Source organism: Balaenoptera physalus (genome assembly GCF_965194825.1).
Source record: "Balaenoptera physalus genome assembly, chromosome: 6".
Taxonomy (NCBI): Eukaryota; Metazoa; Chordata; class Mammalia; order Artiodactyla; family Balaenopteridae; genus Balaenoptera; species Balaenoptera physalus.
Window position 1 is genome coordinate 20,136,843 of NC_138885.1, and position 15,510 is coordinate 20,152,352.

Below are 15,510 nucleotides of genomic sequence, written 5' to 3' on the forward strand. Positions count from 1 at the left end.
TATTTATCTTGAAATGGCTTTTTTGGGGACGAGCATTTTTCAAGGACAAAGATACAGATATCTGGTAGAGAATTCTAGGTTGACAGTAGTTTTCTTTCAGCACTTTAAAAATACTATTTCCTTGTTTTTTAGCCTCCATCCTTTTCTGATGAGAAGTCAGGTGACATTTCTATCTTTGGGCTCTCTTATGTAATGTGTCTCATTTTTCTCTGGCTGCTTTCAACATTTCCTCTTCATCTTTGGCTTTTAGCATTTTGATGATGGTAAATGTAATTGTCTTTGTATTTATCTTACTTGTAATTCATTGCGATATTGGACCTGAAGTTAATGTTTTTCACCAGACTTGGAAAGTGTTCAGCCATTATTTCTTCAAGTATTTTTTCCCCATTTTTTCTCTTTTCTACCTCTAGGTATCCATTTATACAGAGTTTAGCCTACCTGAGGTTGTCCCACAGGTCACTGAGGCTCTGCTCTATTTTTCTCTCCAATCTTTATTGTCTCTGTGTTTCAGATTGAATAATTTTATTTTTTCAAGTTCATTGATCCTTTCTTTTGCCACCTTCAAACTGTCATTAATTCCATTTGTTGACTTTTCATTTTATTTCCAGAATTTCTACTTTTAAAAAAAGTGTCCATTTCTGTGTCTTCAGTCATATTTATAATAGCTACTTTAAATTCTTTGTCAATTCCAATGTTTCATCATCTTGGGATATGTTTTCGCTGACCGCTTTTCTTGACTCTGGTCCACATTTTCCTGTTTTTCCACGTGTCTAGTAATTGTCTGTTATATATTGGGCATTATAATATGTTGTTGAGTGTATGTATTCCGTTATCATCCTCTGAAGAGTTGATTTTTTGTTCTAGCAAGCAGTTAATTTACTAACTTACCACCTTGAGCCTAAGAAGTCTTGATTTTGTGGTTTGTTGGGTGTGTCTGTTTCAGTTTTTGCCTTAGTCTTAGGAAGTCTTAAGTCCTGGTCCTGATGCAAGGCCTTTCTGTGATTTCAATGGAAAGCTTGAAATGTTGGCCAAACCCCTCTGATTGGTCAAGATGGAAACTCTCATTACCCCACAGTGAACAGCAGCTGAACCTCTGAACACCTTTAGAGCTTTCCTTGGAGTCTCCCCTACAAAGGCTTGGTTATGGAGTCATTCAAGGATTTTAAGGTAGTTTATATGCAGATCTGGGGGCTCCCCTTCTTTGGTTCCCTCTTTATGGGAGTACCCTACCTCAGTTTCTTGTCATCCTGATGGCCCAAATTTCATCCTAAGACTGTAGTCTTTTGCTTACCTTCTAGTGATCTCCCACCACCCAGAGAGTCCCCTCAAGGGCAAAGCCATTTAATGTGGGTCTTATCCATTGTAGTTTCTTTCTTTTGAAGTTCAAACTCCTTCTCGTTTTGCCCCTTTTCCTTACTCTTCATTGTCTTATAAGTATCAATATCTGTGGGAAGATTATTCCAATATAAGCTTCTCTGCCATTGCCAATATATATCAATAATTTCTCAGCTTTTCTTTATAAAGAATTCCAAGTTAAATTGATCACATAGTTCTTACACAAGTAGTGCAGTTCAGGAGTCTGCCCTGGCCAACAAACAATCTGAGTTATTTCTTATCGCTGCTCTGACTTTCTCCTGCCTTTTGGTATATATGCCGGCTCTCTCTTGCTTTCAACACAATAACCACCATTTCTAGGTTGGCAAGGAGAGTGTATTTTTAATGAGGGCTCTCCCTCTCCTGGACACCATGGCTAGACAGTGAGTGGGTGAGTGCAGTTTGCCCTGGATACTGGCACAGTGGCATGGGTCTTCAGGTGAAGACCTCCAGGTGGTAATCCCACTGCCAGAGGACCAGTGCTATCGAAGAACTGACTCAAAAACCAACTTCCCATCTGAGAGCAGATTACTTCCTGAAACAGATTCCTAGGCAGTTGAAAACCTTTGTTTTTCATACTGGAAAGAACTTGTGTTCACATATTTAACTAACATTTCCTATTGAATAGATGAATAGCGTTCCAGGGTAAGACATACATTTAAGTATATGCACATTACTCTCTCAGCCTCACAAGCTGAGTATCATTGTCCAAATTTACATGGTCTTAAGCAGACATGTTTCCTTTCCACAGGAAGAAGAACCTGCTAAGGGCTGAGAGAGATAAAAGGAATTAAGTTATAAGATAACCTGGTTTTTGAGAGACATCACTAGCCAAGGACGTACCTAGCAGGCATAGCATGTATGCGTTACGCCAGTGGGCTTGCAGATTTCATGAAACTCTGGATAAATCAAATGGAACTAAAAATTAAGTAGCTCTCAGCCTTTCTTCAAACTTGTACCCAAGCGTTTGATGTACCTGGGGGTGTTCTCAATATTGTAGGCCTTAAGCTTCCTTTTTTGTTGTGTTTTATTCTCACTCTGCTTCTTTTTGTAGTACCAAAAACTTACTATCAGGGTGTCGTCTTAATTCTAAATTAACTTACAGTTTATTTTTCCATGCTAAAAAGGGAGGAGGGAGACTAACCAAGCAACCAAAACAAAATGAAAAACTCAGTTCACATGAGTGAGTGAAAACAAAAATTAATCTCAATCTCCCACTAAAAGAATAATCAAAGTACTTCCTCAGTGCCTGTAGACGTCTTGATGTCTAATCAGAATCCCTGTCCTTCACCAACAGCGACAAAAAAGTTTGTGACAGGTGATCAAAAAGGGGCATCGTCCTCATGCCACAATGAAGACCTAGTGCGGCCAACATTAAATAAATAATGTATTTAAAATGTATGTATGTATGTTGTGGGGAATTCGCTGGCGGTCCAGTGATTAGGACTTGGCTTTTTCACTGCTGTGGCCCAGGTTCAGTCCCTGGTCAGGGAACTAAGATCCTAAAAGCCATGCAGCCAAAAAAAAAAAAAAAAAAAAAAAAAAAAAAAAAAAAAAAATGCGGAGGGCATTGTATGATGGGGAGAGAAAACACCTATTTCTGGCAGTTTGTACAATCAAAATAGCCTAGGGATATAGCCAGTCTCCTACAGTTACTAACTCTGCATTGCTTGCTTTTCTTCTTCAGTTTCAACAAAGAAATACCAACAGATGTTCATAAACTGGGTATATATTTCTTTTTCTTTTAATTAATTAATTAATTTTATTTATTTTTGGCTGCGTTAGGTCTTTGTTGCTGCGCGCGGGCTTTTCTCTAGTTGCAGCGAGCAAGGGCTACTCCTCGTTGCGGTGCACGGGCTTCTCATTGCGGTGGCTTCTCTTGTTGCGGAGCACGGCTCTAGGCACTCGGGCTTCAATAGTTGTGGCTCCGTGGCTTGTGGGATCTTCCCGGACCAGGGCTCGAACCCGTGTCCCCTGCATTGGAGGTGGATTCTTAACCACTGCATCACCAGGGAAGTCCCTCTTTCTTTTTCTTAACAAAATCCAAATCCCAAGCACTTTGACAGTTTGATAAGAATAGTCAGAAATGTGTGAGCTGTGCTTAACTCAACCATGTTTTAGAAGAAAAATTGAACCATTTGTTGTTGGAGGGGAGGAGGGAGACGTGTGTGCTCCAAGTTCCAGGGGAAGTGGCTGTTACAGTATGATAGCTGCAGTAAACTGCGTGCGAAAAGAGGGAAGTTATGAAGGGCCCTCCCTTGTTTATTGGGAAAGGAGAACAGGTGTGAAAATCGCTTTAGGCTCCCAACTTGAGAATATGATGTCGTTTTGCAAGTATAATCTTGAATTTTTAATGTCCGCCATCTACTTCCCAGTATATTTTCTTAAATCTAAATTGACAGCTGAGGATGCATTAAAATCTGTCCATACTATATCTTATTTGTTTTATTTGAATGTCTGTATCAATTTTTATTTACTTTTTTATTGGCGTATAGTTGATTTATAACTATATATATTCTTCTTCAGATTCTCTTCCCTTATAGGTTATTACAAAATATTGAGTAGAGTTCCCAGTGCTATACAGTAGTTCTTGTTGGTTATCTGTTTTTCATACAGTAGTGTGTATATGTTAATCCCAAACTCCTAATTGTTCCCCCCCCTTCCCCTTTGGTAGCCATAAGTTTGTTTTCTATGTCTGTTTTGGAAATAAGTTCTTTTGTGTCTTTCTTTCTTTCTTTTTTTTTTTTTTTAGATTCTACATATAAGCGATATCATATGATATTTATCTTTCTCTGTCTGGCTTACTTCACTTAGTATGATAATCTCTAGGTTCGTCTTTGTTGCTGCAAATGGCATATATCTTATTTTTTTAAATATTAAAAACTTTTTAAAACTTTTTTTCTGGAAATACGATACCATTATAACTTTTTATTTTGTTTTTGATGCATAAAACTAGCATTCTCCCAATTTAGGGACTGTTATGTCCATTTATTATAACTGGATACATAACATAATAGCCACTTGGAATGTTTTATGTCCCTTACAATGTTACTTAAAATGCTGAAGAACATTTTGTTGTAGAAAAAATGATAACAGAAATTAAGTATGAACTTCTATCAATAGAATAGGAATATAGCAGTAGAATATATATATATATATCAATAGAATATATCAATAAAATATGGGAGAATATATCTCCCATACAGATGAATACATGTAGATTTATGCATGAAAAGAACTCTGATTCCCTAAATCATATTGCACACGCAGTTTTATCTTCCAGCCCCAGAGCTATTACAATATACAGCAGATGCCTTTGTGCTATTCAGTTAAAAAGACTTGAACTTTTTTCCTTCCATAAATTCAAAGCATTTTAGTCACCGGCTGTATCTCACACTCTGTCCAGTGCTGTGGCATAAAATGAATCAGAGATGGGTAACACACACACACAGATATACGGACAGTAGGACAAGTATGTTGAACAAATAGACGAATTGAGTGAATGAGAGCTAGTGTGTAATATTTCAGTGTGACATAGGCATCTCTCTTTCTTACAGCTTTATCTCCCTCAGCATTTCTTATTTGACTTTGAAGGCTGAGTGAGGGTGACATGAGGCAATAAATGAGTGCCAGGTGTGGTACCTGGCACAGAAAGGGTAATTCAGATGTTGGAAAGTTTTACTGACTCCATCTATTGCATGAAGAAACAGGCTAAGGAAGGTCCAGTAACCTGCCCACGTTGTCCCCTGGTAAGCAGCAGAGAGAGAATCCCAGTTGAGATCTCTTAGACACCCGTGCTCTTTCCAGCACATAATCTTTTTTTTTTTGGGGGGGGGAATGGGAAGAAGTAAAAATATATTTACTTTCAGTTTACATGATCTTGTATATAAGAAATACACCCCCCGACACACAATTAGAACTAATAAATGAATTCAGAAACATTTCAGGAAACATGATCAATGTAAAAAATCAGTTATATTTCTGTAGACTAGTAATTAACAATCCAAAAATAAATTAATAACTTACCATAACATCAAAAAGAATAAAATACTTAGCAATAAATTTAAGCAAAGAAATCCAGCGCATAACGTGTACTCACCTTTTCTCCTGTTTCCACTGCTGGCGTGGAATGTGGTCAGGAACTCAGATACCAGGGCACGGACGGCTGCTTTCTCTTGGAGCATTTTACAGTGTCAGTTCCAGGAGCAGGTTGCTTCATAATGAGCAGGCAGGTAGCATGGTGGCCGAGGAGGGAAGATGGCATTTCATGAGAGGTTTCATCTACTATTTGAAGCACGGACGGTTTTCCTTTGTTTTATTGAGATAGAATCAACATACAGTGCTATGTCCGTTTAAGGTGTACAGCATAATGGCTTGACTTACATATATTGTGAAATGATTGCCACATTAAGTTTAATTCACATCCATCCATCATCTCAAATAGATATAAAAAAAAGGGCAGGGATGACAAAAATGGTTTTTTTCTTGTCATGAGAAGTTTTAGAATCTCCCTTAGCAACTTTGAGATAAACCATACAGCAGTGTTAACTACAGTCAGAAGACAGATTTTTATAGTTTTACAACGTTAGAGGTTTATGCCGTGCCATTTTGGAAATACATTTGAAAATTTGAAAAGAATTTACCTATTACCTGCCCAGTAGGCATCAGTGAGAGCTTAATTAAATGTAAATGGATGAGAAAGGGTATTAGAAGCTGCTGTAAATCAAAGAAGGGGTTAAACATTCCTAGTTATCTTTAGAGACCCCGTGTCGGAAAAATAGCATGGGCTTCCTTACTGGTGAAAGACAGCTTTCTGCTCCTTGACAATTTTACAACTTTAGGTATAAACTCTATTCAACTGAAAAGACTTGATGCATCAGTATCTTTGGAAGTCCACAGGGTCAAATTTTCATCCTCATAATGTAGCTGTCGCTCTCCTTTTCCTTGGATTTCACGTTTTTTGTTTTTTTGTTTTTTTTTAATTTTATTTATTTATTTATTTATGGCTGTGTTGGGTCTTCGTTTCTGTGCGAGGGCTTTCTCTAGCCGTGGCAAGTGGGGGCCACTCTTCATCGCGGTGCGCGGGCCTCTCACTGTCGCGGCCTCTCTTGTCGCGGAGCACAGGCTCCAGACGCGCAGGCTCAGTAGTTGTGGCTCACGGGCCTAGTTGCTCCGCGGCCTGTGGGATCTTCCCAGACCAGGGCTCGAACCCGTGTCCCCTGCCTTGGCAGGCAGATTCTCAACCACTGCGCCACCAGGGAAGCCCGGATTTCACGTCTTTCAGCATGTTGCTTCTCTCCTCAAAGACTCTGTTTCTTCCCCAGCGCCATAGCACCCAGCTCCCCGAGTGTGTATGCAGTGACCTTCGTATTCCTGCAGTGGGTAATGGTGTTCTCTGCCTGGAATGTGCAGTTCTCCAGGGTGCGGTGTCAGCTAACCTTTCCAAGCTGTTTCCTCCTGCCCTGCTCTGAGTCTGCTGCTTTAGCCACACTGATCCTCTCCCCTCTCCCACACCCGCTCAGACATTGATGTTTGGTTGCTCTTACCCACTGGGGGTAGATTTCCTTTCTCAGTAGGACACTCGGGGTTAAAACATAGGATAAAAGATCTGTTTTCCATCTCTGGCCTCAAAAACGATTCTGTACCTACTATTAGCAATCATTACCCCCCTGTCAACCTCCCTTTCCTCCAGCCCGAAGCAGCCACTAACCTACTTTCTGTCTCTATGGATTTGCCTGTTCTGGACATTTCATATAATATGTGGTCTTTTGTGACTGGCTCCTTTCACTTAGCTTAATTTCTTCAAGGTTTATCCATGTTGTGGGATGAATCAGTACTTCATTCCCAGTATGGCTGAATAATACCCCATTGTGTGGATGTACCACATTTTGTCTGTCCATTCATCCACTGATGAACATTTGGATTGTTTCTGGTGTTCAACTTTTGGCTTTCATGAATAATGCTGCCATGAACTTTTGTGTGGGTCTAGGTTTTCATTTGTCTTGGGTGTCTACCTAGGAGTGGGATTGCTGGGTCAAAGGGTAACTCTATGTTTAACTTGTGAAGGAACTGCTAGACTGTTTTCCAAAATAGCTGCATTATTTTCTATTCCTACCAGCAGTGCTTGAGGGTTCTGATTTCTCTACATTCTTGCCAACACTTGTTATGACCTGAATTTTTGATTATAGCCATTTCAGTGGATGAAGTGATATCTCATGGTGGTTTTGATTTGCGTTTCCCTGATTGCTAATGATGATGAACTTTTTTTTTTCATGTCAGTGTCAGGTGTTTAACCCCAGCTGTTTTCTGCCCACTACACATATGTGTTCCTAAGTGTGTGATGACCAACCTTTTCTGTCTGAATATTCTAAGGAATGTGACATGCTTGTATCAGTAGCAGTACCTGGGGGCCTATCAGAATGGACGGTGTGTGTGTGTGTGTGTGCGTGTGCGTGTGTGCGCGCGCGCTTCTGTATGTGTGTGTACACAACATTCTTACAGGCCCTGCCCCTCCTACTGAGAATCCCTTTTAATTAGTTAATTTTATTTTATTTTATTGAAGTATATATAGTTGATTTACAATGTTGTGTTTCAGGTGTACAGCACAGTGATTCAGTTTTTGATATATGTATGTATATATATGTATATATATTCTTTTCCCTTATAGATTATTACAAAATATTGAGTATAGTTCCCTGTGCCATACAATAGTTCCTTATTGGTTATCTATTTTATGTATAGTAGTGTGTATATAGTAATCCCAATCTCCTAATTTATCCCTCCCCCGCTTTCCCCCTTGGTAACCGTAAGTTTGTTTTCTAAGTCTGTGAGTCTATTTCTGTTTTGTAAATAAATGCATTTGTATCCTTTTTTATTTAGATTCCATATATAAACGATATCATATCAATATGATATTTATCTTGCTCTATCTGGCTTACTTCACTTAGTATGATAATTTCTAGGTCCATTCATGTTGGTGCAGATGGCATTATTTCATTCTTTTTTATGGCTGAGGAATAGTCCATGAATGTATCCACCACATCTTCTTTATCCATTCATCTGTCAATGGACATTTAGGTTGCTTCCATGTCTTGGCTGTTGTAAATAGTGCTGCAGTGAACACTGGGGTGTATGTATCTTTTTGAATTAGAGTTTTATTTGGATAAAGGCCCAGGAGTGGGATTGTAGGACCATATGGTAGCTCTATTTTTAGTTTTCTGAGGAACCTCCATACTGTTCTCCATAGTGGCTGTATCAATTTACATTCCCACAGACAGTGTAGGAGGGTTCCTTCCTCTCCACACCCTCTCCAGAATTTATTATTTGTAGACATTTTAATGATGGCCATTCTGACTGGAGTGAGGTGATACCACATTGTACTGAGAATCTTAATCCTAGGTCTTCTTTTTAGTTCTGTTTTACCAATGAAAGGTAAAACGGTATTAATGTTAGCTTCAAAGCTTAATTAGGTGGAAACTCTGCAAAAATAAATAAACAAATAAACAAATGACCCAGGGTATAACAGAAGAAAGCATAAATAATCTAGGATTATTTGGCTGTTACTGTGGTTTGAAATTTTTGACATTGATTATACTTGGCAATGTGTTTTCATAGTCCTCACAACTTCCTTTTTTTTACACATTAATGCCGTGCTTGAAAAGCTGTGCACGATTGAACAACTGTTCATTGAATATGATTTTCCTGTTGACTTCCATTATGCCTATAGCGTTTGCTCATGGACAATACTGTAGCTCCAGGTTTTTAGCAAGTCCCTGAGGCCCTTGGAGTGCTTATTCAGAGACAAGTAAAAACCGATCATTTTATTCTTCAGGGTTGACTCTTCAGATTTCTGGTGTAGAATGTGAATATGGTGATGATGGTGGTCGTGTGCCTTTTAATACCTAGAGCCAGAGTAGTGGAAACAGTCTTGACCCAGAAGACAGAAGCCTGGGTTGAACGTGCAGAATGTGTTGTGCATGAGAGGTAACTAGTGAATTTTATTAAACCACTGAATGCAGAAGGCAGTTCATCTCTCTAGGCCTTATTATGAATCAGGAAAAGTCAACAGCTTACTAATACGGCTTCAGAAGTCCTCTGCAGTTCTGAAATTCTTCGGTACAGTGATTGCATTTCTAGCTTCTTACGTTGAAAAACAAAACAAAACCAACAAAATGCAAACAACTCTTTTCAAGGTGCCCGGTGTCCATCCCTGGGAGTCTGTGTGTCATGCCCATTACCCATCATGACTCCCCAGCTCCTTCAGTGGGCGGAGAGCTTCCTGTTCCTGTGGGCCCTGGGTCTGGAATATGTGTACATGATTCAGTTATGGAAATTAAATCACTTTTTCATAATGCAAATGTAAAGTGGCCCTAAATGAATATTTGCCAAGCTGAGAATGACTGGTGAGGTCATTTGTAATGGGAGATTGTATTTCACCATGGCTGATTTCTGGCCGATTTATTGCTGGTAACTCCTGACGCGAGGCCGGCTGATGGAGGCTCTGGCAAGAGCGTGGTCTCCAGGCTGAGCACAGAGATGAAGTCAGCTCCCGGCTTGTGCAGTGCTCACGTGGGCACCCTGCAGGAGCCATCTGATAACTGGGGCCGCGTGTTCCTATCGAGTGTTCGGAGAGAAACACTACCTTGTCCTACACACAAAACAGAATTGCTGGAGACCCTTTATCTTTTGAGAGGAAATATGCTTGGGGTACCTTTGGGCCGAATCGAGCCCTCACTCATGAAGATGGTTATCTTAGCTGCTGGCAAAGGAACTGGACCAGGAGATTGAACTCGGTTTCCTAAAGCTTCCGGGAGTAGACAGATGGTCACATTTTTTGAGATATCTGAGAGATTTTTAAACTTCCTTTTTCATCTTCCGTTAAAATAGCAATGGTGAAGAAATCGGACACCCTTAACCTATCTGATGCCTGTTCAGTTCTAGATAAAAAATTAATGGCACTGTGTTTTACAAGTTCTTAAAAAGAAGTGCCATTTCAAACACGTCGTCTTTGCGATAATTAATATTCAGACACGTCGTTTTCGCTGTAATTAATATTCAGACACGTCATCTTTGCTATAATTAATATGCAGACACATCGTCTTTGCTATGATTAATATTCAGGCACGTCATCTTTGCTGTAATTAATATTCAGAAAAGTGAGCCTTGCCAAAGGAGGCTGTCTTGGGAGGGTCAACTTTCATTCTAAAATAACTATCTTCTGTGTAGGGCTCAACAAAACACCTCTCCCCCTCTCCACCGCCTCCCCCTTGGCTCCCACTACCCCCACACACACACATCCCCTCCCCTCCATGTCCTCACTTTATCATCACCACCTGGGAGCATGTAGCCGAGTTTCTTACAGGTGGTGCCACCCACGAGTATTTATAGAATCGGATTAAGGGTGACACCTGGCTGCCAGCCTTGTTTGTTGTGAGCCTCTTTTTATAACCATATTTCTGGAGCTCTTTTGTTCAGCAAAGTCAGGAAAGGTTATCATTAACTTGAAATAAGTTTGTAGTAGGTGAGTGTTTTATGATGGTGCATAGTTGATAGTTGATGACTTTAAAAACACGACAGCATCTCCATGTATGTGTATTGAACTTGGCAGCTAAAACTAAAGGTATCCTTGTACTGTACCCAGTGGATCTTGTGTTTGATTTGTAAACGCATCAGGACAGTTAACATATGACTCATTAAGATCATATCTCACAAAACTGCAAGCCTCTCTTCTTAAATACTAATAAGGTATGAATATCAGTCATTCACATGGGGGAGAGGCCACTTCCTCCCTCCCTGCATTGGCAATGAGTCTTCTTTCACTGCTCCTCCTTCTGACATTTTTCCTTGTGTGGAACCCAGATTCCTTTGGCTTGTTTAGTGTGTGGTCCGGAACTCTTGAGTTTCTGGTTCAGAGATTCCCAGTGAGGACCGCCCACCCCCTTTCTTCCGTGGCTCTTTCTTCCTGCGCTTCTCTGGAACTGGGGCTCTTCATCCCTTTGTTACATTTGTTCATTTGTCTAAAAAAATACAGTGGAGTTGCCAGGGTGCCAGGCAGTAGGTTGGGTGCTGGGCCACAGCCCCGAGGGTGGGTGTCCCGCCTTCCAGGAGGCTATACACCCGAGGAGGGGGCTCCGCTGACATGTGCCTTGCTTTGCTGTATGTGGTCCCTCCCCCTAGCCCTGGGGAGCTCCTCCAGGGTATGGACCATGTCTTTCAAGGGTGCAGCTGTGACATCGCAGCACATGGCAAGCAGCAGGTTTTGACAGATGTTCCAAGCAGCTGTGGGCTGAGTTTGGAGGTAGACGCTGAGCATTTTGAAGCGTCTCCTTTCCAAACTATAAAATGAGGTAATTGTCTTCCCTGGTCAGGAGGATGTGGTGAGTATGAAATGTGGTAATGTGTGTGCCAGCACTTTAGAAAGGCTGGTACTGTATCAAGGGAGGTCATGATTGTCCACCTCTGTTTCCTCTGTCACCCTTTTCAATTCTCACAGGCCCTTTGAGACTGTCTTTACCATTTACTTCTGCCCTGTTCTCTCCCACTTTCCTTCCTTCCTTGGGCAGAGGAAACCATGAGTTAAAAACATCTTTGTGCCTGGTTCCATATCTCTTTGTCTCTGTCACTTCCAGATATGTATGTGAAATGCCGTTGTGTCTCTCTCAATCTGTGTATGCACGTTAGGACCATTGGTGAGAATGTGGCTCCCCGCTTGATGGGAACACGCTGCTCTGGGTGTGTTTATGGCATCTTTCGTCACTTCTCCTGCTGTACATGTGCTCTTCCTGAGTTGTAAGCATTTTTGATAATAAGAAAAATGTTCTCTTAGATTAAACCTAATATTTGACCTCCTACTACCCTGATAAAACAACGGAAGTTTTTGCACCTAGGGTACCCTGCCTTTTTTTTCTAATACCTGGTTGACGGTACCATAGAATCAGTTCAGAGGTGAAGTTTTCAGTGCAAGATGCTACTTGGGCTGGTGTATGAGGGTAAGAGATGAAACTGAATCCTAAACAGTAGTAAGAGCTGAACTTCTTTGCTTACATTAACATCTTTTTTTTCCTTTGCCCTTTCACCGTTAATTAAAAAAGATGACCTGTGTGAGAGGGTGGGGTGAACAGCAGGGAGAGCCTTCTAGGAATGTATCTTGGCAGAATCCTGACACCTTTTGTGCGGAGGGGCCTCATTAAGCTAAGTGTCCCCTGAAAAGCAGTCACGTTAACCTCTTTTGGTCTGAATTTTTGTGGTTTTTTTAACCAACCTTAGGTTGGAGGCTCTTGCAAAGGTAGAAATGTCTTCTGTGGACACAAAGGAATGAAAACATGATGCATTGAGTTTTTGTCATTGTGATGGAAACAAGACAGAGAGCTGTCCTGTGGGGTGTGCTGAAACTCCTCAGGGCCTGGGAGGTAATGGAGGGTCTTGCTCAGGTTACTTACTGGGGGTTGGATTCTGTGAGCAGCTCATCCCCATGGCACTTCCTGTGTCTCCCTTTCACAGATCCCTTCCACCCCAGAGCCTCAAGTCATCGAACTACACTTTTGGAAGACGCTGTCTATTCACACTCATCACTGTGTAACAAAATAATGAGAAAATTCCTCATAAGATCATGGAAATGCAGAGGAGCCCCTGTTGGATTAGCTGACACACTGCTGCTTGGAAGAGGAGTAAAAAATGCTGGTCTAGCAGGGGTCTCAGCTCAGTCTCATTCTCCCTGAGCCCAAGGGTCAGGCCAGGGATGGTGGGGAGGCAGGCAGAGCATGCGTGTGTTTTTTTGTTTTTTTTTTTTAAATTTATTTATTTATTTTTGGCTGTGTTGGGTCTTCGTTTCTGTGCGAGGGCTTTCTCTAGTTGCGGCAAGCGGGGGCCACTCTTCATCGCAGTGCGCGGGCCTCTCACTATCGCGGCCTCTCTCGTTGCGGAGCACAGGCTCCAGACGCGCAGGCTCAGTAGTTGCGGCTCACGGGCCCAGTTGCTCCGCGGCCTGTGGGATCTTCCCGGACCAGGGCTCGAACCCGTGTGCCCTGCATTGGCAGGCGGATTCTCAACCACTGCGCCACCAGGGAAGCCCCATGCGTGTGTTTATTCAGCCCAGCAGCACTCACTGAGTGCCTGGTGATGGAGCAGAAAGACGTAACCTTCCCACCTCCTAGGAGGGGAGCTGAACAAGAGAACAGGATTGCTCGCTGTGGTGGGAGGGCAGCTCTCAGCCCTGACTCAGTCCTGACTCAGCATGGGGATGGAGAAGGATCAGGGCTGTCTTCAGGTGGGGATGCTCGAGCTAGGTCTTAAAGGAGGAGGGGCTTTAAATGGGTGGAGGGAGCCAGGATGGGTGACAGCAGGAAGGGCACGCCGGACAGGGGAGTGCCTGCAGATGTCCTCTAAAAGGTCAGTTCGGCAGGTCTCTGCAGAAGCGAGGATCCTTATTTGGGGAGTCTCTGAGCGTGGCCCACACCGGGGTCTGTGCCTGCTTTTGTAAATAAAGTTTTATTGGAACACAGCCACACCCATCCTCCCCCTGTTGTCTCTGGCTGCTTTCCTGCTGCATCCCAGACAGAGACCATGTGGCCTGCCCAGCCTAAAATATTTATTGTCCAGCCCTTTACGGAAAAAAGTTTGCTGACTCTTAGCGTGACATTTTTGTATCTCTTGAAACTCTTAAATGAAGAGGACACACACTGCCAGCCACTAGGCTTTGCCTGCAGCCTTCACGGACCTGCTGCTTTATTTTAACACTCGGCGATTTCTCTTCGTCCCGCGCTGCCATGCCTCCAGCTCACCTTATTTCAATAACTTCTGGCTCTGAACATCTGGAACTAGAATAATACCTCGTGTGTGTAAAGAAAAGGGGGTAATTTACCCCTGAGTATCTCAGATGTCTGATTATCCCAACCCTCGGCTGTTTTCGACTCTGCTTAAATTTCTCGGAACCTCTGCTGCGTCTCACTGGCTTAAGTAGTAAACAAAATTGGAATTTAAAATAGTGATAGGAGCAGTAGTCATTGGAAAGCACTTCTCTTGTTTGGTGAGGGAGCCCGTCTGTCAGTGGATTCTGGAGCTGGCTGTCCCCGTACACACGAGAGAGAAGGGGAGCTTTAGGGAGAGCCACCATTCAAGCCTGCATTTATTTTAAAAACAAGGAGAATGCATTTCCAGAAGCACGTGCATTTGAAATGTTGCTTTCCTGGGTATAGTGAGTGAAAGCTGTGTGGAATTATACAGCAAATGCCAACTTTTAAGCACCCACCATGGTCTGTGGTATCATGTGATGGGAGTGCCAGACCAGGCTTTTTACAAACGTTAACTTATTTAATAAGACCTGGATGAAATAGAGGTGCAGTTATTCCGATTTTACAGATGGGGAAACAAAGCCTCCAACAAACTAAGTGTCTTCCACGTTAACAACTAACTGACACTGCCTGCGACCTATGATAAGGAGGATATTGATTTTACACTCTAGTTATCCTTAGGCTGATATTGTAGTTTGGGATCTAATTTCCGATTAGTACTTGGTATAGGAAACTGTCAGCAGTGAGTAATTGGGACATTTTCCAAGCATGTCCAGAAAATATAGTTGGTCCAAAAACAGAAGCATGTAGGTTTAGGGTTGTCTGCCTTTCCAGCTGAAATGATCGTTCCTAAACAAAAAACTGATCGTAACTATCTTCTCCTTAAAACTTTTCAGTGCTCCGCCAACCAGGCCCTTAGTACAAAGACCAGAGTCTGTATTTTGGTGCTTGAGGCCCTTCTGGTTGGGCCCTGCCTCTCATTACCTCATACTAATTCACTCCAGTCAGACCAGGTCCTGCATTTGGATGTTTCCCTGAACACCATCTCTACCTTGTCCGTCTACCTGGCTCACTCCTTCATCTTCACATCTCAGCTGAGATGTCACTGGATCCAGGCAAGCCGGGTGTCCTTCCCTTGCCCCGCCCTAACATAAGGCCTTTTACACTGCTGTTCAGTTGTTTACTGGTTTGTCTGTTGTCCATCACTAAAGCTTCTGGGAGGCATTCTTTTTAGTTTAGACTCTGTAGTTACAAGGAATAGGAATCTACTCAAGCTTGCTAATACAAAGGGAGTTTGTTGGGAGGAAATATTGGAAGAATAAGGAGATCTTGGTGGAAATTTAAGAAC

General features: G+C 42.0%; 1 protein-coding gene across 9 annotated transcripts in view; it reads left to right on the forward strand.

The window, feature by feature from the left end:
- MGAT5 (alpha-1,6-mannosylglycoprotein 6-beta-N-acetylglucosaminyltransferase) overlaps positions 1-15,510 on the forward strand; it is a 374,663-nt gene that overhangs the window by 193,362 nt on the left and 165,791 nt on the right. The window lies entirely within an intron of this gene.